This window comes from Ambystoma mexicanum, chromosome 5q, assembly GCF_040938575.1.
Source record: "Ambystoma mexicanum isolate Mex_15411 chromosome 5q, UKY_AmexF1_1, whole genome shotgun sequence".
Taxonomy (NCBI): Eukaryota; Metazoa; Chordata; class Amphibia; order Caudata; family Ambystomatidae; genus Ambystoma; species Ambystoma mexicanum.
In genome coordinates, this window is record NC_090933.1 from 87,473,668 (window position 1) to 87,498,914 (window position 25,247).

The following is a 25,247-nucleotide window of genomic DNA, read 5'->3' on the forward strand; positions in this document are numbered from 1 at the left end:
CTGCATCCGACCTCTCAGGGTTAAAAAATGAGCACACAGTTGTGATTAGCATGGAAGGCATACTATATATATTTACAGAAAGATGTAGTCCATTAATTTTTCAGGGATTTTCAGTTCCGGAATGGGCAGGAAAAAATACTACCCCAATATCGGAGGCAAAACTGATTACTTCATAATGGAATATAATCACATACTTTTTGTTGTTAATAAATGCAGGTTTTATATAGTTCTTCATGAGGTTTACTCTAGCTATCATTGCCCGAAGATTTAGGGCAGAATTTTCCCCGATAGCATTTCAATTATAAAATGTTAAAAGTGCGAGATTGTGAGCTGCCTGTCTGAAGTAAATGCTCAACCACTTCAGCCAAGGATATACAACCTATTGCTCTCCAGCTATTTTACTAGCACTCTCTTTATCACTCACTATTGACTATACTGGATAGGCCGATAGGAGTGGTCTGCCTGAAGTTATCCACCCAGACATTATTGATTGGCCTAAGGCTTCTAAGAAACCAAACAAACGTCAATGTGTTTCCATAATTCGGTAAATATGGCACCACATCAAATCACGATTGAAATTATGTAAAAAGGATGGAAGTTACATGAATAAGAAAAAGGTCAACAGGCAAGTAGCACTGGATTTTTCCCAAATCTGGAAAAAAGTCTTCCCGGATTTGGGAAATCCATTTGCATCCTTCAAGCTTTTGTTTTTTTGCGGTTTTCAACACATTGCAATAATTGGGATTAAAACCCACGTATTTAGGACCAGGGTCGAGAAAATTACCCAAAAGACACTTACAAGTCTGGTCAGGATGCCTGTAAAACTACTGGGTAGGAATGGGCTCTGCAGAGTACAATCAGTACAGCTTTGTAGCTTTCAAATTTGGTAGCCCCCACATGTCTGTGCCTTACAATGCTGCAGGCTTAACTTGATGGTTATAGACTTCCAGAGCAAGTGAAAAGCGCAATACCCGCAACCGACATGAAAACGAGCCGTTGCTTTGCAGCGATTTCATGCCAGTTGTTTTTCTGCGAGTGGTCCACTTACAATTGCTTAAAAAATGGATACCTAGGTAGATACAATTATCCACTTGCTCGATGGTATTAGCATCAATCTCTAAACTAAATATTGGAACTTTTTCCTGAGATTATAAATAGATAACCATACTTATGGTTTTTTCAATATTGAGCGAGACCAAAGCTCCCCACAGCTCTGACTGAAAATATTTAGTTCTTTTAGCACCATGGGTTATAAGTGCAAAAAGAATTGCATCGTCTAGAGGACTGGTGTTTTCTCATATCAGTTTGGGAGCATTAGTGGAAATGGCACATCTGGGTAACAAGCTTGTTCATCAAAACACAAAGGCTATTTCCAGCCTGCCGAGAGTATCAAGAGGGGCAGTGAATTCCAAATGGCGTGGGTGTTGAGGCAGAGCAAGAGGGTTTGGAGCTGGTAGATCGGAAAAAGGAGCAGGTCGTAGTGGAAGGCAAGAGGAGGGATGACGCGTCAGAAGGTCGGGGGAATAGATTAGGAAGGAGGAGCTGGATGAAAATGTCAAAGGAGAGAGATGTAAGGAAGCAGAGGAGGAGGTTGTGGCAACTGAGAAAGAAGTATAAAAGCATAACCCGAACGAGGAAGGTGGCAAAGCATCAAGGCATTGCATGTGAAGCACAGAAGTGGAGAGATGGGAAACTGCAGTTGTGGAGTGGTCCCCAAGGTATGAGCAAGAAGGAAACAATAGGGGTCTGCAGGGTTAGAGGGGCAGGACCCAGAGGCAGAGGACCTAGACCGCTTTTAGTGCTTTTAAGACTGCCCATTACTTGAGCAAGACATTGCAAGACATTGGGCTGTTAAAATTCTGGCTCAGATCCAACAGTTGACAGAGACCTAGTTAATGGCGGTCGTCTGGACAGAGGACCACACAAGGTTGTCTTCTGTAGCCATCTGTGCACAATAAGGAAGGTGGACAAGGAGGCCGGAAGAATCAGCAAAAACCATGAAAGCAGGGGAGGGGCCCTTCCAACGCCGACGACTGCCAGTTCTAACCCTAGATAAACTTGATCCGGGAAACCCAAGAAACATTTTCCCTTCGTTGAGATCCATAGCCAACTGGTCATGTTGCATAAGTTACTGAATTTTGCATGTACCCACTGTTGCTTAAAGTCCTTAATAAACCCCTTGCCTAAAATAAAAATTGTTGAGAAAAAAGTGGAGCAATTGAGCTTGAACCAGCTCCACACATCAGACAGGTTTGAAATTGTTGGAAACCATATATTAACACACCAGTAAAATGCACTTTTGTCTGCTGCAGGCGGTCGTGCAATGAAGGACCCTGTGCCTCAAGTGTCCTAAATAACAAACTCTACATATGCACAACTACACTATGCTTAACAGTTCTATCCGGAAAACTGAATTTTAATCAATTAGAAACAGCCGACAAGTGTTCCAGGCTGTTCCAACCATGGTATGGCAAAAATAAAAAATCTGATCATCTACGCATTGTAAATTTAACTTAACATTGTATCATTAAAGAACATGAGGCACATACATCAAATGGCATGTGGGTGGGAAAAATACACAACTGAGATCACAAAACAAAGCAATCTTAAAGCGAGCCAAAATAAAATAGAATAGGTATACATTGGTAGAACACGCATGTAACACATGTAAAGAAATATACCATGATACCATGGATGCACCAAGGACTAATAGGGAGAAAAATTTTAAACCATGTACTTAATTCAGCGTCAACATCAAGATGAGATCAGATTGAGGAAGGCAAGGAAATTTGAGGGACGATAAAGATTACAGGGAAGATAGGGTGTGTACATATCAACCCAAATAAGGCGACACACCCAGATCTTGGGGCAGCAGTGCAGCCTCTTCATCAATGAGTTCCGATTGAGAAAGTGACCCTGACATGCAAGCAGAGAGTATTAGACAGCATCCCCTATTGAAACTGGTAGTGACACAGCTGTACAGACACCATCCTCTTTTTCTGAGACCAATGAGGGTAGACCGTAAAAAACAGATCAGCTTGCATTCAATTTGTCTAAGTTTCAATTGTGTATTACCATTTCTCTTCCCCTTTTTTGCTCACATTAGTCACACAAATTGTAAGTCTGACTTGTCCGTCAGTTGGTGGTAGCGCTGCCAATGTGCAGCAAGAGTTAATCTTTGGTCTGTTGTTCAAACTGGCCAGATGCTCTCTAATTCGTACACAAAGTTGTCTGATAGGGCTGCCTATGTACAATCTACCAGACACATATCAAGGCATACACAACATATTTTCACACCTAACAGGCAGAACACAACACCTGTATTGCTCGGGACCAAGCATTGACGCAATAACAGCAAAGCAACCTAGGCTTCTCATGATATAATTCCATTCAAGGTGAGGGGCTTCCGAACCACAAAATTCGTCATCATTTTTAAACAGAGTGAACCGCATGCCTAGTGTAATCCCTCTCCCTTATCTCTTGTTTTTCTCTGCTCATATCTTTCTAATTTTCAGATGTGGTATACACATTAATGTGTTATTTCAAATCTAAGTCTATTAACTCTTCCAAATCATTGTGTGCCACGCGCAATGCCAACCTTTGACAGTTTGTCTGATATGACAATGCTTCAAACATTACCAGGAACAATAAGGTACTAGTTTTGTACCCAATGGCTTAACAATATAATATATCATTTCAACAGGTTACTTTTGTCCAACCATAGAAGATTTGGTAAGCAAATACCACTATAGGTGCATGATTAACTGTCACTTTGGTAGTAGTACAATTTATAGCAGTCTGTCACACCGATAGCGAGTTATATCACACATCACAACTGATTTGGGCATTCGATTGACACTACGTACCACTTTTTTTACAATCATTTGGTTTTGAGGAACAATACCCATGACATAAGTCACATTGACTACATTCACACTAATGGTGCAGGATAAGTGAGTTTGCATATCTCATGAATGTATATTTATTATTTTTCTGTTTGTACAAACACTATAGATAGAAAATGTACACAAAATAATGTCTGTTCTATTATTCTGTCTTTTTTCCACTAACCCACCATCTCGAAACTGGTGTATTGTATGTGACATTTTGTTCCACATATTTTGTTGGCTGTACCTCATGACATCACTTTTATTACTTTTGTTGCATAATCATATGATGCCAATATGGTTTTATCACTTTGATATGGCTATGGTAATATCTTGCTTTACATCTGTTCACATTTTGTGTTTGTATCATTTTGAGCAGCGTTGGCAAGGACCGCTGTAGTCGAAACATGTGTGGGCTGAATTACTTGGAAATAAATTCACGGTTTATTGAAAGAACATTCTCTTGGGATACGATTATCGACATATTACTTTGCAGAAATTCTTAACTTATAGACAGTGCGCAATTTACTCCTTTCCAATCCCTATTCATAATAGGTACACATAAGACTGAGATGTTTATCAATTGCAATACTGCATATGCAATTTACTGTATTATATGTGTATGTGGTTTACATTATATTGGTAGCACAATCTGTGCATTGAACGTGAAGATTAGAGAAAATGTAAGTACTATCTCCAGCCAGGATGCCAAGTATCCACTAGCAACTCATTGGCATGGCAGCAGCATCATCATCAACTTAATAATACTAAGATCTGCGGTTTGTTGGGATGATGCGAGTGATCCTGCCACCAAGAAGAGGGAACCGTGAATTTAAATTGAGGCAACTGGAATCACGGTTGATATGTAAAAATATAGGACTGTGTATGAAAGACTCAATACAATAATGAGTTGTCTGTCTTTTTGTAAACTGCAACCAATACATTGATATATTCAGTAAATAGTTTTAGTTTTGCATTTTCTTAGTAGGGGTCAGTACTATTATTTGTAGCTATAGACTTAACACAGCCCCATTAGGGTTGTATCTTGCTGCAATGCTTAAGGGTTCTGTTTCCTTGGAGATTATGCAGGTGCCTATACAAAGTTTTACATTTCTGCCAGCTGGAATTTAATGTTACAGACAATTATTGGCCTGCTTGGGTTCGCATTCTGTTAAGAACCACCATGTTCGCAATTAAACTATAGTTTGTCAACATTATTACGTCACTTTAACTCATGCCAATATTGCTAAACATATGTTGCAGAGAAATGTTTCCCGTTAGGAAACATCCGAGCCTAGGTTTGGGTCTTTTTAAATTGCGTTGAATGTTCTGACTTATAAACATGCTTTCAGCAGCAGGGATCTGTACAAGACACTCTTAAGGTCCACTGTGGGTGCTGTCGTATCAACAATTCCACCTCTGCTTTAACCAGCAGTGGCACATATGGGTGAGCTTAATAGATTACAGTACACTTGACCATCATCCTTAATTCAAATAATGAATTAGAAGTTAAGGAAAAAGGTGCATTAGGTCAAATAAAGGCAAAATGGCAATTTAGATGCAGAGGTGAACACATGCAAGAAGTCCGGAATTAAGCTTATTAAGTGTAACACACCAATCTGGGTTACTCTGTGGTTCTCAAATGCATAGTAGGGTTCCTGTCAAGATGGCGATTGGTTTTACGATGCAAGCTACTTCCGGCTTCGCCCGGCGTCTATAGCTAAAAACCGCATTTGTGCAGGGCACCGAAGGGATGTACAGATATGAAACCAGCTGCTCAAAAGATGTAGGAATAAGTGACAGGCTATATGCCTATACTCAATTGCGAGTCTTCACAAGACTGTCTATATGGCACACGAGTATGTGTTATAGTGCACTCTTATGTCTTTTTGGCAGATGATCGATTCTTATGCTTACCGCAACTAGCGGGTTTATCTCTTAACGATTACAGGTATGTTCACCTTGCACGTGATGTGTGGCGGGTTTATATTTCTGGCTATGATGATATGCACCTTAATATATTCATGTGATGGTCTAAGTTCCTTATAGTTCCTCATCATTACCAAACGTATGTCGAGAATTCGTAGAAACTGTCAAAGGTACGCATCTACTTAAATACTAGGTGCAAGCTTACATACAGTAGTTGATTAATCAACTCATTACTGCTTGCCCAAACACAAATCTGACACTGGTCCAACTAGGAGGACCCACAGGCAGTTGGTTTTACCCATGTTAACTGGCATGAGGTAGTTGGTCTTATCTTCGGCAATTGGCAGGAGTGTCACATATTCGAGAGTTTGCATGTCCACAATCACTAACTAGCATTAATTATGCACAATGCAAGGATCCGTTTTCAAATTGTCACTGCACAGATTGTGTGGGTACTTGCCTGTATGCATAGCTGAACATGCTAGACACCAACTGCGCTCGGATGTCACCTAATTGTGGCTAACTGGTGATCAATGTCACTTTTATGAATTATGCAAATTGATCCTTTATTTTTGTTTCTCCCCTTTTCTTATGGACTCTCGTTTACTTGTTTTCTGTTTAATTGGTATCATGGTATATTTTGTACATGCATTACATGCATGTTCTGCCAATGCATACCTATTATATTTTATTTTGGCTCATTTTGGCTCTCTGATTGGTTTGTTTTATATTATATATCATGCGCAATTTTCCCACCCACATGCCATTGATGCATGTGCCTCATTTCTTTAATGATATAACGTCATGTTATGTAACTTGTGAATTTACAATGTGTGGATGCTCATATTATTTTATGTTTGCCATGCCATGGTTTTCTAGCCTGGAAAAAGGCTGTGCGTTCGAAAAACGTATTGCCCGTTTCTAATGGATTACAATTCAGTTTTGTTTAATAAACACTGTTCAGCGCACTGAGGTTGTCTACATGTAGAGTGTGTTTTAATAAACTGTTGCATCCTTTTTTGAGTCCACTCAGCTTTGCGACAGTGCCTGTACAGCATTCAGTCAGCCGCTCATGCAAGGTTTTCAGTACATTAAAATACTACATACCATAGTGTTGGGATGGGAATTAGTATATCCCACCCCCCTAGACGCTTTCAGGTGCGGTGAACTCCATATGAGGGGGAGAAAACCGTACTCATAAACACGATGTAGAAGCAATGTAGCGCCAACGGTAGATCCGCGCCACTAGAAAGCACAGAGTACGAGACTTCATTTTGCGTAGGCCAAAAAAGCAGGCTTGCATTATTGCGCTGCACCCGGCAACCTCCATGCACCCAGTCCACTAGGCCCAACCTCAGTCCGCGCGGCCAGTTCCCACGGAGGTTCACTTGCCCCTTGTCCCTCCAATGTTGCAAAGATTTAGTATCCTTCAGAGGAATGCGCCTGCAAGAACGTGAGACAACCCCAGGCGCTGCAGCATGCCCATCTATCTCCACTAAACTGTCAATAGACCTCTAATCCCCACCAAGCCAGTCCGAAGCAAGTACCACACCACTAACCCGACCCCCACACCTTTGCATTCCATGGCAAGCAAGTGAACCCCCCCCCCCCCCCCCCGGTCCCAACACAAATCAAGTGTCCATAAAACATCTAATCATGTATGACTATTTCTTCGAACATAAAACACATCCTTTGTTACACAAGGTACAGGGAGGGCCAACTAAAAAGATCAAACCCCAGGTGGAGACCTCGAGTGCAGTAACTGTGGTATCAACAAAGCCCTGAATGTGTGGGTTAACGCGACTATTTTATCCTCCCTTCCCCCTAACACCATTTTCTGCGCCGCCCAGGTGCATTCCACAGTGATGGAATAGGGAGCTTAGCGTTTTAGTTAGCAACCTGACCTTCGCCCAAGATTGAAATTAGCCCAGGGCACCCACGTAGATCCTGATCGACAGCAACAGAACTAACCAATTGTAGCCTGGCTTCCCCTTTTGGAGCATGCCCAGCTATAACGCCTGAGCAATCAGTAGTATCAGTTCGTACTGTATATGACAACATCACATGGTCTTTTAAGCTTCTGCTTTGCTTTGCTTTAGAATAACCAGCATGCTTTCAAGCAGCAGAGTCCTTTGCTGATATTTGTATTCTGTACAATTAAACCTTGTTATTCTTGCAACACAATCTCCTGGCCTATTTCCCTAGAGGGTTGTCTTTATTCTGGAGTGTGCGTAAAAAGGGAGTTGCCTTCAATAGGCTGCACATTAACATGTGATACTTGCAATTTATGCTATGATATTACATTATTTTACCTGTGTTTGAACTGTTTTACTTAAAAGTGAATACTACTTTTACCCACACAAGCATCTGAACAGAGACCTGTAACGCAGGCCACTAAATAGTCTGGGCATATTCTCAACAATATTTTTTTCAGACTGCCAAAGCCTAGTTTCAGTGGGAGTTATGGGTCAGGGCCCATCTACGTTCTTATCAGTCGACAGACTAACAGCTAAAGAGATGTGGTTTATTGGCCAAGTTGCTGACCTTGGAACCTGGAGTTGTCCTCTCAATATACTTGCGGCATAGAATTAGGAAAAAACATGGTATTTCTGGCCCTCTCACTGCATTGCACTGTGCCTCAAATGTTAACACTCGCATTGCATATTTAAAAACAGTAGTACAGCATACCGAAAAGTACCAATTACATGTCACACTTTGCTCCAATCACATTTTGGTTACTGTTCAAACCGATGCTTTACTGGAATCCCTACACCGTACTAGTCTATGGACCACATCTCACATTTGCGATGCTCATGAAGCCTCCCTACTGCTCCTTACCCTACTACGTGCTTAATTAAAGCCACCATATAATCAAGGCACAGGCATATGGCTACTTCAGCCCAAAGGGTCCCCACCTTCTGACTCAGCCTCACTTAACTAATGGCATGCAGACAAAAACTGATGCAATTCGACCCATCCACTGCCCTCTTTCGCAATGGGGAGGGGGCGGACAAAAGAGAAGTCAGTAAGACACTGCAGGGAAGCAATGGGGCACTGCAACTGAGAAGGGCACTGGACGAACAGCAGAGGATGTCCTGGAAGTTAATTAATGGTCATAGTATTAAAAGTGGAAGGCATGCACGTATACTTATTAGGCTGTGTTTTACAGCAGCAGAGATGGAGCTTTTAGTATTAAAGTTAAAATCTTCTTCGACCACTGCATAAACATACATAGTAAACATGAGCAAATTGGTCCAGGGAGACCCAAGAAATTCTAAGATCATGAGAATGCACCTACAAAAACAAGCCAAATTATAGGCAATCCCTAATAAGTCATGAGGGGGAAGGCAATAAAGATTACCCAAACACGTTAGTATGAGGAAGTCTGAATTCTACTGAAGGCCCGGGGGAGAATTATGCTTCACTTTTTTTTACTTAAACTGAGCAGCAAACCACATTTATAAGAAAGTACATTTCATAACCAAACATGAAGATTCTTTAGTTTCCAAACAACCTGGACACAAAATTAATATTTAACACTTTACTGTCTAGTCCAATTTAGAGTCTCTGGTGCCCATAACCCGACTCATCTTTTTATACGAGCATACCACAAACCCACGAGGAAAAAGTACTCCTTACCTTCATCCAGGGTCGGTGAAACAACTGCACCAATCCTCAGATCACATAAACATGAGAGGAATCCCACCAGGAGAGTCGCCAGGTCCACAGCGCCATCAACACCAGGGCAAAACTTCCTCAGCGCAAATCTGGTTTGCTTAGGATCGCCGCCTAAGGAGAAGAGAACATCAGCCACAGTGAGGGGAAAATGTGCAAACACGTGATGGCAAAGCAGTGCAAGAGTATGTATCACATTTTGAACATCCATCACCAAGGTTATACTACTCGCCTTCTTCAATAAAAAGGGGCAATTTATGTTCTATGGCTGGAAGAGAGTATTATGCAGTTTCAAAGCTTACTCACATACAATGTAGCCACTTCCACAATCAGCTTAAAGTACACTGCATTACAGATTCATCAGGGGCTGGTCGGAACAGCAAAAATGCGGTCGTAACGCTATTACCGCTCCGCCCAATTCTGAGGTTGGACGGAAAGCTGGAGGTAAATCTCCAGCTTTCCGCCCATTTTTGGCACTATTACCGCCGGCGCTATTGCCGCCGAAAAGCCCCATAGAGTCCTACGGACGCTGAAAAATAAAAATTAACGCCGGAATAACGCAAAGGCTGTGATGAGGCCCTATGTCACCTGACCAGTCTGCCAACTTCACATTGACCTCCCCAAGGCTTGCACACAGGCTAAGGCATTAGAAGTAATGGCACCCCTAGAGACATCTCAGAATAAGGAGATCTCCAACCTGGCCTGAGCCATGACCTATCCAATCCACGTAGGGCACATGGAAACCTCAACGTCATTAAAAAACTGGTTGACAGTTGCTAGCATGTAAGCAACTCCAATTCATACTTTCAAACACCAAACCATGCACAAGGGAGGATTAAACAAACATAATACCCAGAGCCCTGAGGTCCGACACTTCCAAGACACGAGACAAAACAAAGGCAACTTGAAAGAATGTTTTAATGCTCGGGCCGGCCGCTGTTGACTGCCCAACCATCCATTACGTGTAAAACTGTTAACGTCCTATGTGGAAGAGTAGCATGGTTTTGGGGATGTATGGGTTAGGTGGAGCAAGGGGGATGCAGGCTGGAGTTGTCAATGGAGAAGTTGGCGTACAGCTTATCCAGTTTGTCGAGGGTGCTCTGGTGACCTAGTATCATGATTTCAGTCTTGTCTCCATTAAGGCAGAGGCTATTAACCGCCATCCAAGCCTGGATGATGGAGTAAATCGTGTGGAGTGCCTTGGCGTCTTCGTGGTATGATCCTGAGAGAGGTAGAAGTACTTGTGTGTCATCCGCGTAATTCGTATACGTGATACCATGTGAGTCAAGCTTGTCAAAGAGAGGCTTAGTGAACAAGTTGTAAAGTGTGGGTGCAGTGCAGGATCCTTGAGGGACTGCGCAATGGATTGTGGTGGGTGTGGTGTTAGCTGTGTCCAAGAAGACTTTCATGGCTCTTCCCTCGAGGAAGGAGGTGACCCAGAGAGCAGATTCTTTAGAGAAGTTAGCCGAGTGTGTGAGGTGAGGGTCTTGTGATCGACCAGATCGAATGCGGCTGAAAGATCTAGGAGGAGCAGTAGGGCTGGCTTGCCTTTATCCATGATTTGGGTGATCTGATTCTTCAGATCCACCAAGGCTGTTTCGGTGCCGTGTCCTTTCCGGAAGCCTGATTGCCTGGTCCCTAGGATGGAGTGGGTTTCCAGAAAGTGTTGAATTTGGCAATGGGCGGCTTTGTCCAGTAATTTCAGAAGGAATGGCACTGTAGTTATCGGTCTGTAATTGTTGGGTTGAAGGGGGTTGAGAGTAGGTGTGTTTTTTTTTTTTTTTTTTTTTTTTTTTTTTTAAGGAGGGGGCGGACCCAGGCTAGCCAGGATAATGCCTGATGTAAAGGACACATTGATGAAGGCCATGAAAAGCGGCGCAAAGCAGTCTGCCCAGTCTTTAATGAGCTTGGGTGGGCATATATCGCCTTTAAAAGGGGAGTGTTTGAGATTTTTTAGTAAGTTGATAACTTCTAGTTCAATGATGTCCCTGAAGGAGAAATCAGGTATGGCGGGATTGAACGAGGCGGGTGTGGAGTTGGTAGGCTTGGTCCCTCTCGGTTGTGGTAAGGCTTTGCAGTGGTCGTTGATTTTCTTTTGGAGAAGGTCAATTTTGTGTAACATGGCAGCTTGGATACTAGCACACCAGGCTTCATCTTTGATTATTTCATCAGGTGTACTGGGGGGGGGGGGAGATGAGCTAATTAAAAATGGCAACGATTTCCTTAGAGTGCGATTTGGCATTGGAGATTCATGTGTTGAAGGCGTTGGCTTTGGCAGTGGTGATGGCGGTTTTGTATTGGTGGGAGATTAAGTTGAATTCGTTTTTGGCACTGCTGCAGGGGTTGGTTTGACCGTTTTTTAATGCTGCTCTTTTACAGGAGCGCAATGAGTGCAGTTCTTCATTGAACCAGGAGTTGGTGTGTAGTGATTTCTTTTCTTTTTTCCATTAGAGTGGTGCTATTTCGTTAATAGCTATAGTGATGACATCTTTGTAGATGTCTGCTAGAATATTGGGGTTGTTAGCGAATGTGGGTGCTAGTTCGGGGATGTTGAGTTAAGGGCGCAGGTTGTCCTCTTTAAGCTTTTTAGAGCTTCTAACTTGTGCTGCGATTGCAGCGGTCAGAGTTTTGTGGTTTTTGGTGATGGGAATAGAGAATTTGATACAGTTGTGGTTGGTCCAAGGCAATGAGTTGTTAGAGGTGATAGTAGAGAAGCAATGATGGTCAGCGATCCAATCTCGGATGCGGCCTTTGGAGTGAGTGGGACTTTCTACTTTCTGGGTGAAGCCTAAGTTACCAAGTTCCTTAGTGAGGGTGACCACAGGTTTGTCTTTAGCATCATTGAATCCCAGATTGAGGCCTCCTAGTAAGAGGGTCTTAGTGGAGCTTTTGATATTATTACTGAGAATGTGGATGATGTTTTCCTGAGAGTCTAGGGTGAGGCCTGGGGGACGGTATAGTAAGTGAATATTGATTGTGCTGTTGGGGGACAGTGTGAGTTTAGCCGATAAGAGGTCAGAGTTGCTAGTCGAGGAGTGACTGACAAGTCGGAGCTGGAGGTTCTCTTTGTAGATGATGGCTACTCCGCCTCCTGCTCGTTCAGGTATGTCTTGTTGGAGTATGGTGAAGCCTGGTGGTAGTGCAAGTGCAACGGCGGGGCCTGATGCTTCATGTAACCATGTTTCTGTGATGGCTAATAGGTCAATGTTGTTGTTGGTTATGAGGTTGTGAATATCTGATGAATGAGCTGGGAGGGAGCGTACATTAAGGAGGGCACATTTGATGTGAGGTGTGAGTAGTTTATTAGTGGAGGTGTGGGTGGCAGATGTGTCGGATATGTTATGTGTGGCGGCATTGTGGGGTTTGGTTTGTTTGGTGGGTGGTTGTTTGCAGGTGTGTGGATGTTCAGGGTGAGGGATGTGTTTGGAAATAGTGCAGGAGCTCAATCTATAGTTTCTGTGTGCTATGGGAGGGGGTTGTGTGCTGAATTCTGCAGTCAGTGTGCGAGCTCTAAGTATCTACCCATTGTTGTGATGCAGGGTGCAGTGGGGTGCGTCTGTTAGAGATGAGTGTGTTTGTGAGCTATCCAAGGCAGTGGGTTGAGTGGGATTGGTGCCGGGGCTTTGCGGAGTAGGTGTGAGGGGGCGGAGTGCAGTGTAGGTTTGGAGAGCAGCGAGTGTTGCAAGGAGGGTGAGCAGCGTGGTGGTGGCAGCAGAGAGCTTGCAGGAAGCTGTGGGCATGTCTGTATGCTGGGAGGGCTGGGGCAGTGGTGGGCACAATCAAATTGGATAGTGTGGTCCAGGCCAGTGGTAGGCAGGATCAGAATGGTGCAGTGTGGCTTAAAAGCAACGTGAGGCACAACCAAAAGGCATTGTGGCCTAAAAACAACAAGAGGCACAGTCAAAATGGCTTAGTGTGGACTAAAAGCAGCATGAGGCACAATCAAAATGGTGAAATGTGGCTTAAAGGCAGCATGAGGCACAATCAAAATGGCTCAGTGTGGCTTAAAGGCAGCATGAGGCACAATCAAAATGGCGCAGTGTGGCTTAAAGGCAGCATGAGGCACAATCAAAATGGCGCAGTGTGGCTTAAAGGCAGCATGAGGCACAATCAAAATGGCGCAGTGTGGCTTAAAGGCAGCATGATGCACAGTCAAAATGGCTCAGTGTGGCTTAAAGGCAGCATGAGGCACAATCAAAATGGCGCAGTGTGGCTTAAAGGCAGCATGAGGCACAATCAAAATGGCGCAGTGTGGCTTAAAGGCAGCATGATGCACAGTCAAAATGGCGCAGTGTGGTTTAAAGGCAGCATGAGGCACAGTCAAAATGGCGCAGTGTGGTTTGATCACGAGGTGTACAGCATTGGTTTGGATCAGGGTAGCCTGCTGGCAAAATATGTAAAACAGGTTTGGGTAGACAGTTCAGTGTTCAATGTGGGCATTGCATAGAGGGTTCTATGGAGATGGAGTGCTCGTGAAGCATACGATGCGGCCGCTTACCGCCTGATTGGTCGAGGTTGTGCCTTGTGGTTGTACTGCTAGCTGACAAACAGGATCGGCCTCTGCTTTTCCTACGAGGACCAGACACACCTTCCAAGGTTTAGGATGTGCAGGCAAATTGAGCTGGGCCTTGCATGGTTTAGTAGAGAGTGGATGCAGCGCTGCGCTGAACAGGCGTGGAACAGGCGTGGAACAGGGCCTTTACCTTCCGGGCCTTCACCAGAAGGGTATGAGCCGGCTTCCACCTACCGGTTCGTGGTCAGCTGGTTATGCGTGCAGACGTTGCCTAGTAACGTGTCGAGCCTCGTTGTGGTGCCGTGCTTCTAATGGATGCCCTTGCGCTTTGTGCGCGTTTAGATGGGCATTTTTTGCAAGAAAGGCAAATATGGGTTTTTGAGGTTTCCACTTCAGGGGGGCTGCAGGCTCTGATGTGCTCACCTCACGGGGGGGAGAGTGCCTGCTGCGGGATGTGGTGGACAATCAGCAGAGCCATCCACAGCAACCACCTCACCCTCAACACATAACAGACACAGAAAGGTTACCAAAGTCCCCAACGGTGGTGTCTGTGAATGAATGCGCCATCAGTATTCAACACATGCAGGTCACTTCTGATAAAGCAGACAATGCGGACAACATTGAAACTATACAAATATTCAAGGAGAATTACGGATTGACAGACTCCCGCGTGGCGGTGCTTCCTCCCCCTTGAGGGCTGGGATGATCACTACATATTTTCCAGTTACGACGAAAACTTTCCTACAACCATACAAAACTACGCAGATACCTCAAGAAATGTCTGTTGGTATGAACCACGAACACATTACAATGGAAGACTCCCTCTCATTCTCCTAGCAAGACACCGACTTCAGACTCCTCCTTTTATAGCTTTGCTCTTACTCCACCATTTATTCCTCCACATCGATTGTCGGCTGTATTTCAGAACCTTAAAGACAATTCTGACTCTGCCTTAAGTGATGCACTATTTGAAATAAATCCGGTTTTATGCATGATTGTAACTCTTTATGAGGACTTAAAAACAGAATCTAAATCGTAGCCAGTAATGTTAAAGCGGCTGTTGTCCAAATTTGACAACATAAAATTGCATGATGCTGCAAAATCTTTTTTTAATGAACTATGGGCTAGATAATACCAAATCGAAGGGTGATGTGCTGCATGAACAGAGAACAGAGCGGACCAATACTGTGGTTATATCCGTCGACCCGGTCAAAGAGATATCTGATAAGGTTCGGATATGCTCCCATGTAAACCAAACTGGCCTCCATGCTGTTATTACAATTGACAAACTGGCTGACTCCTCGTCATCCACACCACTCGTACCTGTGATTGACAGGATAACTGATAATGACACAATTGTAGTGGTGGGTGATGTGGATAAGACCGCTCTCGATTTTTTGGGACTGCCAATGATTCTCTTGTGATGGTTGATGCCCCTATTCGTGCTCTGCTCTCAGGGAGGGGTGAAGTTGCGCGGTGCAACCATATAAAGCCACTCAGTAGCCGAGATGTTGGAAGCTATATTGTTGTGCTTTTAAACTGCCACTGTTTTTACTTATTGTTGATGTCAAACTTACCGCGTTTGTGAACGCTGATCCTCCTATTCAGTTTTCACTCTCTTACCCGCCAGTCCTCTTTTTACTTCTAGAGAAGGCGGGGACTCGCATCAGCTGTTACCCTCTCTGGGATTTATGTGCCGGAGAGAACGCCCAGGCAGCGGTCGGGCCCAGCGAAGCGCTTAAGGCAAGCCTGTCTGTGCCCAGGCCGTGCAGAGCGTGCATGCTACTACTGGTGAGCACATGGCACCCGCTGCTCTGGAGCAGAGCACACTGCTCTCCCTGCCCCCTAGCCATACAGTATGGCCAGCAGGTTTTGTTAAAATCTCCCTTACCTTCAAGTGCTGTACTGGCAGCAGGTCTAAAATGCGGTTTGCTGAATGCCAGCTCCTTAATAGCCCATCTGGAGTGCCATGACTTGGTGGTGAGCCCTCAGCCAGATCCCCTGTTTCATACCGAGACCTGGCTCTGCGAAACATAAGGTCCCTCCATTGCTCAGGCCCTGCCTCCCAACTATGAATTGGGCCATGCTGACCGTGTGTCGGTCCATCCCGGTGGTGGAATGGCTATTTTACATAAGACCAAGTACAAAGTTGTGTGAACCGTGCCAGAGCACTCCCTTAATATGGAGTGTCTTCTGTCCCGTATTTCATCCTCTCCTAACTCACAATCCTGGTGGTCTATCGCCCCATGCTGCTGATGGCATTTTTTTGTGTTGAATTTCCAGAAATTGTGCTGAAACTTCAGATCAAATACCCTAATCTACGTATTGTTGGGGATTTTAATCTCCCTGCAAATTCTATTAACACAGGTCAGTTAGCTAAATTTCTGTCTCTGATGTTCGACCTTGGGCTCCTTCAGCTGATCTCTGGACCAACCCATCGCCTGAGAAACATCCTGGACTTTGTGTGTGCTCCTAACCGGTCTACCCTGGTCTCTCCCCCTAACTCGGTGGTATGGTCCGACAACTTTCTGGTACCATTTTCTATTCTCCAGCCAGTCAATTACAACAACAACAAAAAAATAACTGTTCTGCCTACCCATAAACCAGCTACCCTTAAGCGTAGCCAGTATAAGGTGCTCAATCAGGAGCTAATTGCCTCCATTCGATCACACCGTGATCAGGATGTCGCTTGCTCCTTGGCTACACTGGAAGGCTCATTCACAGCAGCGGCTGATCTGCTGGCTCCCCTTAGGGTCTGTAAACAAACAAAAAATCACTCATTAGAGCCCTGGTTCTCTGATGAACTTGGGAAAGGACAATTATTATGTAGACAAGCAGAAAGAAGGTGGCAAGCAAGTTATTCTGGTGAAGAAAAATCTGCTTTTCGTCACTCTCTGACAAAATGATTACAAATGCAAAAAAAAGCATATTTTAGTTGGAAGGTGGAAAACGCTGTTAATCAACCCAAGGCATTTTTCAAACTGGTTCAATCTCTTTCTGCCCCAACTCTGGCCTCCCTTCATGCAATACCCTCGCAAGACCTCTATGACTCACTCGCCTCTTTTTATCCAGTCTAAAATACAGACTATTCAGGAAAACATCTGTGGTGGGACTGGCCAGCCAGCCGTTGTTTCGTTGTCTCCTGTCCTGCTGCCATTTGGGTCTATTTGGTCTACCTTCCCCATCTTTTCTGACCAAGACATACTTGGGGCTATTCAGCGTCTTAAATCAGCCTCTCCCGCTGATGCTATCCCTCTAGCCCTTCTGAAGGACATTTCAGTAGATTTGATCTCCCAAATAACCACAGCAGTTAATATGTCATTTAGGAATGGATATATTCCTAACACTCTGAAACACCCCCTGGTGATCCTGCAGTGCTTGCCAACTTCCGCCCTATCTCTCTTCTGCCTTTTCTCATGAAGGTCCTGGAGGCTCTTGTCTCGCCTATGCTCCCCACCTTTCTCGAATCCTCAGGGTTCTTCAACTCTTTCAAATTCGGCTTTCAGCCAGGGAGGGGCACAGAGTCAGTTCTGAACTCTGTGCTGGATGACTTAGCCCGCCTGGTGGACCAGGGTGGTGTCGGAGCAGTACTACTGTTAGATCTTATGGCTGCGTTCGACACAGTTTATCATCCCATCCCGATCTTCCGGCTATCTGTAACTTGTCTTTCCGGCCAAATCCTGACGTAGTTTACTGCCTGGCTGGACTATCCCTCGCAATCGGTCTCTCTCCCTCCCTTCCGGTAAAAAATCTGTGCTGCTGTCTTCGGGAGATCCTCAGCGATCTGCACTGTCACCAATACTATTCAATATCTATATGAGACCACTTCTCCATCTTGTCATATCTCATGGGTTCCAATACTACTCCTATGTAGATGACCACCACAGATCTTGGTACGCCTGGATCTTACTCGCTCCGACACAAGGTTACGGCTTAGGAGGTGTTTGGAGGCCCTGGGGTCTTGGATGGCAGCTAATTGGTTAAAACTGAATGGAATACAAATGAGTTTCTCTTTGTTGGAATCTCCTGTCCCCTCTCCTTTTGGACTACGGAGTTCTGGCCTCGTTCTCTTGGGCCATTCCCTCTACTGTCCCCCTCAGTAAAGAACTTGGGGGTAAAAATTACCTCATCCCTTTCTATGGATGAGCAGGTGGCGGCTGTTTGTAAGGCCGGTCATTTCAAACTGCGTATTCTTCGGAAAGTTCATCCCTTTATTCTGACCAAATTCCATGCTCCGGTAGTGGCCACGCTTGTGCTTAGTCCAGTGGATTACTGCAACTCGCTCTACCTTGCCCAACCACGCTGCCTGATAAATCGCCTCCAGCTACTGTAAAATGCTGCTGCCAGATCTATTCTTCATCCCCCATTTGGATCCCACATGTCCCCTCTGCTTAGACAGTTTCATTGGTTGCCTATTGAGAAGCGGGTCTTGTTTAAATCCATGCGTATCATCCATCGAGCCTTCTACAAACTTGGGGTGGAATACCTACAGGCCAAGTTCCTGCACTATGCTCTGTCTCGCGGTCTTCGCTCTCAGTCTACCCTCCAGATCTCAGTTCCTCGTATGAGACTATTCTGCATGGGTGGTCGAGCATTCTCTGTGGCTCCTGCTAAGGCCAGGAATGCCCTTCCTCTGCCTCTCCGAGCTACCATTGACCATCTGGCCTTTCGCCGTTCACTGAAAACTTTACTGTTTTCAGCATTCTTCCATAGTTCTGCTTCCTGGCGGCTCAGCACAATGATGCCCTTGGGCGAACGTGCGCTTAACAAATGTCAGTAACATAACATAATCCCCCATCAAGGGTAAAAGTTAGACCTCTGAAAGTCAAGCCAAATAAGAGAACACAAAAAACTGATAAAGGAAACAAGGCTTGACATGGTTTATTTGCTAGAAAAAAAGGCTACTCCCCAATATTTTAAAAATTCTAGCCATTATACCGGAATCATCAGCAGTGGGTCTTTTAGATCAAAAGGGGAGTCCAGCGGATTGCTGGATACTAAAACCCAATAGAATGGGACCTCCCTCACAATTGACAGAGTCGACGCCTGGTTACAAATTTGCTAATTTAGTACACTTCCAAGACGTTCCTCGTGGTATAAGTAACGCGAGAGTTCCAACACACCTTGGGCGGTGAGTCTCGCAGACCCAATGGCCACTTGGTCGGAGAATACACCATCCCACACCTCAACTGTTAGAGGCCAAGTGTTTGAGAGTAGATTGAATATACAACCAGGCCTATTACAACCATCGAATCTTCCTCAAATTTATTAAAGCCAATGGAATCAAATTCATATAAACCAACATGTCTCAAGTGGGGTGATAGATCAGATGGTGTATCGTCTATGACACAACTACACACCACCCTACAAACGATTCAAAATGACCCTTTGGCGAGTCTCATGCTAATTGTTTGAGGCCGGTAGTGTAAAATCATAGCGTTTCAACGGTAAGTTCAAGATTAGATCGGGCTGACCAGGGTTGGATGCTGGCTTCTAATGACTCACTTGGGGGAACGTCATCACTTTGGCTTGCACCCAAAGTTGTCTCTGTTGGTGTACTAAATGACAAGCTGACTGTACTGGAGTCCGCATGCATTGTAGGCGCCCAGAGGGATTTGACCCCCCACCCTTATTTGGTAAAATGTGGGAAAACATAAAGACTTCAAACGGGGACCCTCCCATTCCTCTTAGATCTATAATAAAAGTAAGTCTTTAAAATCATTGTCTTTTTCGTGGATTGAGGGGCTCGAAAAGGTAGAGACCCTGGGGATTCCACAATATTGATTCATGTTATCAGGTCAATCAGGAGGGATGGCAAAATACCCACCTCCCAGCTACTAAATATGTTGCAACACAAGGCTTTCAATTATTACTGGAAAGTGTTCTTCCCAAGAACCGTAATATTAATCTTTGTCGTTCGATATTCAGAGACTTTTTTGCTCAATTGCATCACTGGGTGCTATTTCCACTGGGGACATTGAACGGGTTGACTTCTGTATATAAAGTCAAACATTTTACTAGACTTAATAATGAGCAAACTTGGATCAATCAGATCTTTGGGCTTTGATCTTTTACATTACAACATTCAAAGATCAACTGACGTTAATATGATCATTGATGAAAATTGTCACCTAGAAAGATCATATTTTGACTTCGTAGTGACCATAAATGTCAAAATCAAGCCTTTGGAACAAGATGTGCCCCATTACCCGAGAAGCATCAGGATTAGTCCTGGCTGTCGGCGGCTCCGAATGTTGAAAGCTCTCGGGGGGCCGCCAAGACAGAATTGCTAACATATGTCCTGAAATCAGTCTATTGCAAACATTAACATCATGGAATACACACGGCCACTCCACGCTAAGATTCAATGCAACTGCGTTTCAATGGTTGAGAAATCATTATTTGATTGCTCTGCAAGAAACATGGCTGATGGCTTGTTGAGCGTTCGATGGATATCTGCCACTTTTTCAATCTTCTAAAAAGGGTGTAGTGGGACGGCCCTCAGGAGGCGGGGGAGTGGATGGGGAGATTCATCATACTGATACATTCTTGTCTATACTTAAGTATAATTCCAGCAATTGACATAACATTTGGTGCTCTATCAACACACATAAGAATCAACCTAGAAAAGCAAATAGAGGTATTGTGGTTGAATGTATATTGGCACCAGTGTATTGGTGCACTGGAATCTTTTCTTGACCTAATACTGAAGCGCATTGACGACAGGCAATGGACATCCCTGGGAGGTGGAATCATAATCCTGGGTGAGTTCAATGCTGACTGCTCGTCTGGTCAGCCAGATTTGCATTTTCCTCCTCCTGGTTCAGTACAGAACAGGCATGGCCAGCTATGGAGGACTTCTTTGGAGGGAAATGCACCATAATGTCACCCTCAATTGTGCGCCCCCAAAGTCATTGCGACTTTGGGGGCACACAAAATACTGACTCCCATTACATTTTCGTCTGCGCAGTGATCACATAGATTCCTTTGGAGGATTGTGGATTATGTATGTTAAATGGATGTATGGAGGGTGACATTGCACCTACTCGCACTTGGTCAAATCTGAGTCAACTATAAATTACATTTTTGTTAGCTGTGGGTTATATGAAAGATGCACACATCTACACATTGTTCCAAATGATTATAGAAATCATAGATATTTCTCCACTGAGTTTCAGTTCCACATTCCATCTCAAAAGAGGCCAATTCATGCATGTTCCAAATTAAGAATTGACCCTTCAGGAATCCGAATAAGGTGGAATGGAACTACTATTGGTCGGGAAAACGAGATGGCCTCAGTGTCTGCAGCACTCCACAATGAAATGGCAGTTTGCAAGGTTTATAGTTAAGTATGGGGACTTTCTGAAGGAACTTCTCTCAGACATTGCACACAAGCAAGCACAGAGAGTAGCTCCATTCAAAGCACACCAACATGAATTTGATCCAAAAGTGGCAAATAAAAAAAGCCCCAAGGTATAAGATTAAGTCTATTAATAAAGATGTTATTACACAAATCCCAAAAAATCTGCAAATTAAAAATACAAAGCAAGACTGTAAGAGCTGGGCTTGGAGTAATCATTGTATGAGTTACCAGAGAGATGCAGAGAACATTTTATCAATATTGGAGAAGAACGATGTAAGTGCTTTTTGGCACCTTATGAACAATCTTACCTGTTCACAGCCTCAACACAGAATCTCTTCTGTGATTTTGTCTGGCACATAGAACCACCTCAGTGGTCCTCGGAGCCCTAACCACCCACACCAAATCACTCCCAGTGCCCGTTTGCCTTGTTTGGCTCACCCTTCTCCCTGGAGGCTCACACTTACCAGTCATTGCACTTCGCCTGTTGCTCACCCATGAGCACCACAGCACCTACCCCATTCTCCCTCCCTTCTGTACTTGCATGTTCTCAACACTCAATGCATAGGAGGTTTGTCCCCCCCACCCACTGCATTTAATATTTCTGTACTTAATATGTATTAATTGTTTTACACCAACTTATCCCTTCCCCGTTGCCCTGTGAGCGATTTGAAACAGTATTTATTTCTCGTATAAGCGCCTAACAAACAAATAAAATAAATCGGACACTTCTCAGGGGCACAAGGGAGGACGACAGGAGGCCTTCAAGGAGGGCATTTTCAACATTCAGGTGGGATATGACCAGTGCTTGAATGGTGGATCTAAAGCTGTCGGAGGAAGGGCTTGACTTTCTGCAAGCGCGAGAGCGAAACCAAGCTGTCAGTTTTCTTAGCCGTGTGTGTCGTAAAGGAGAGGCGTTTGTTGATGTGGAAACGAGGTACTTTGCGAAGGAGGTGAGCTTGGGTGTGAAGCCCTCGGGGTTCATGGTTGATAGCCTGGTCTGTATGTCTGGGTGTTCGGTGTTGTTGGTAAGGAGTAGGACTTCGGTCCTGGATGGGTTTGCACTGGACATCCAAGACTTTAACAGCAAGAGGCAGGTTTTGGGACTGTGGATGTCGATGGAGTCATCTTGAAGTATAGCCGTGTGTTGTTGGCGTATTGGTGGATGTGGTGTGTGGCTAGGAGGGCTCCTAGCTGCTCCATGTATAGACTGAAGATCACTAGGGAGAGGATGCGACCCTGCAGGACTCCACAGGTGACTGGTAGCATTGGCGATCTAGAGGAGTCCATTTGAACAAACTGTTGGTGAGGTAGGACTTGAACCAGCGTACGCAAAGGTCGCTCATCCCCATGCACTGATGTAGGGTGTCTGAGCGCCTGGTGGTCTGTGTCGAAAGCAGCAGAGAAGTAGAGTAGAACCAGGAGGCAGAGGGTGCAGTCGTCATCGACCACCTGTATGATTGCAGTCTCTGTGCTGCATCTTGGTTTGAACCCAGATTGATAGGCTTGGAGGAGATTGTAGGTGTCGATGTGTTGCTGCAGTTGCGCTGCTACCGCTTTCTCAGTGACCTTCCTGGGCTGACTTTTGAACACCAAAAGGCAAAGATAAAGAAGTCCAGCTTCATACTTGGACTAATGGTTTTCGTTATACATGTCTTGATTAGATCTTTACTAATACAAACTTGTTTGAACAATGTGGATCTCCCCTTGTGCAATTTAATACTCTGTGATCATGCAGTATTATCTTGATCCAGTAGGCTAGGGTATCCTCGACAAATTAAATATGTGCCCCATCAGGTTGTTTCAAATATACAGGGTAATAGAATCATATGGAGTAAGAGGAATGTTGCTGCCATTTGGGATTGTATTCAAATAAACCAGTTTTTTTTGCTGCAATGGTTAAAGCATAATCATTGGGACTGGTGAAATGCATGCTTTTCTTGAACAAAGTATTACATTTGAGTTATGGGGCGTGCTCAAGACCTAAAAAAATATACGTTTATTTGATGTCATATTTCACGCAAAAATAAAAATCTTAAATTACGTGTTGATATAAAAAATTCCAAGAATCGAAGATAACGAGTGATCAAACAATTGCTTACAAATACAACCACCAGATTCAAGAATTGACTTCACAATTACAGGTTCTCATTAATTGGATCAGACTGGAAATCTCTCTATAATCTTTTAAAATAAACATGGGGAGAGGAAAGTCTGGTTGATTGAACATGGACAAAATTTCAGACAATCTAGGTCAGAAATAAATCAATTTCCAAACACGTATGGATTACTGCTATCCAAAAGCTCAATTTTGATCCAACCTGCACTATAGAATTTTTCTTGTACATTTTTACTCCATGGTATATTGAGGGATGCGAGAGAGACAATATAATGATGATTATACACTCATTGAAAGGTTCTCGAGCTCCCGGCCCCGACACCCTGGCCAATGGGGTTATTAAGAACAGCCCTTCTTTTTGAGCCATATTACTGGAAGAACTTTTTCGACAAATTCGAACTACTGTAATCATTCCTGATAGTTGGCGCAAATCTATTCTTGTACCCATTTTTGAAAAAAGGACAATCGCGGTAACCCTCTTGACCATCGATTACTCGCAATGATTGATACTAGCCAGAAGATCTTTGCGAGTATATTATTAAAGAAACATACCACATGGGTATCTGGAAAGAAGTTACTATCCCCTTATCAGATGGGTTTTCGTAAAGCCCATAACACATTACATAATATGTCGGCTCTTCACTAGATTATTTCTGCTGACATGCTAAACTAAACTTACCACTCTACTTATGCTTTGTGGATTTTACTAAGGCCCTCGATACAATTTGGAGAAATTTACTTTGGAATAAGTTGGAAAATTGAGGTATTAACCCATTTTTATTATACTTTCTTTGTTTACTATACACAAATACAACAGTTATGGTCTGCGTTAACCAGCTGGGGTTTCATACGGAGGAAATATCTACCAATATCGGCCTTAAGGAAGGGGTGCGTTTTACACCCATGGCTTTATAACCTTTGTGTTGTCGATTTGGGTACGACCATTGAAGCTGCACAGAACTTTCCCCTTTGTATCGGCTAAAATCTAGTGTCCTAACTGGGTTATGTGGACAACACCATACTATTGGATTTAACCCACATTGGTTTGCAGCGTTCCTTGGATGCACGCTATATGCCCAAAAAAACATCTTTAAGTTAACACTATGAAGAAAAAGTTATGGTTATTGATTGGCATAGAAAGCACACCAAATATACTGGGTATGGTAAAGGAACTCAGATTGAAGTGATAGATTAAGACATTTATCTAGGTGTTCCGTTTTGTCCTGCACCCATTCAGTCTTTTTATGGGGACTATGTCATTAACACAAAAAGAAAAAGGTGGATATAGTATTCAAGGTTTATTATCTACCTTAAAAGTATCATATCTGGAAACCTTTATGGTTTAGCCATTTTACCAAAGAACATGATGAAATGGTTATAAAAATGTTGAAACAGAGCTTCTATGCTCTGTATTAGGCGTCTCTCATGCAGTACCAGTACAGGCTTTACAATGTGAATTAGGTGTTCCTTATATCTATGCCTTATGGATTATCCAACAATGTATTTTGATTATTACCATACACAAGTCTCCTTTGACATCTAACATTGATTGGCATTATAGACAATCGATATTCACAGGTAAAAGTGAATCCTTTTTTGGCTAAACTTCAAGATACGGCCATGGAAAATGTTGCCACTATAGGACTGAATTTTACAGAATTAATCCAAAATCTGCATGCCCTTATAATACTGAAGAAGACTAAAGATCATGATTTCATCTAGAATATTTCTCATCTAAGTGAGAAGAAAATATATAATACTTAT

At 43.7% G+C, this 25,247-nt stretch overlaps 1 protein-coding gene across 5 annotated transcripts in view; it reads right to left on the bottom strand.

Annotated features, from left to right (window-relative positions):
* The window catches only part of PTPN3 (protein tyrosine phosphatase non-receptor type 3), a 2,254,194-nt gene that overhangs the window by 2,088,740 nt on the left and 140,207 nt on the right, over window positions 1–25,247 (bottom strand). For all 5 annotated transcript variants that reach the window (XM_069620560.1, XM_069620561.1, XM_069620557.1 and 2 more), the window contains one exon: window positions 9,456–9,605. The gene's annotated coding sequence lies outside the window, so the exon portion shown is untranslated. The remainder of the gene's footprint in view (window positions 1–9,455; window positions 9,606–25,247) is intronic.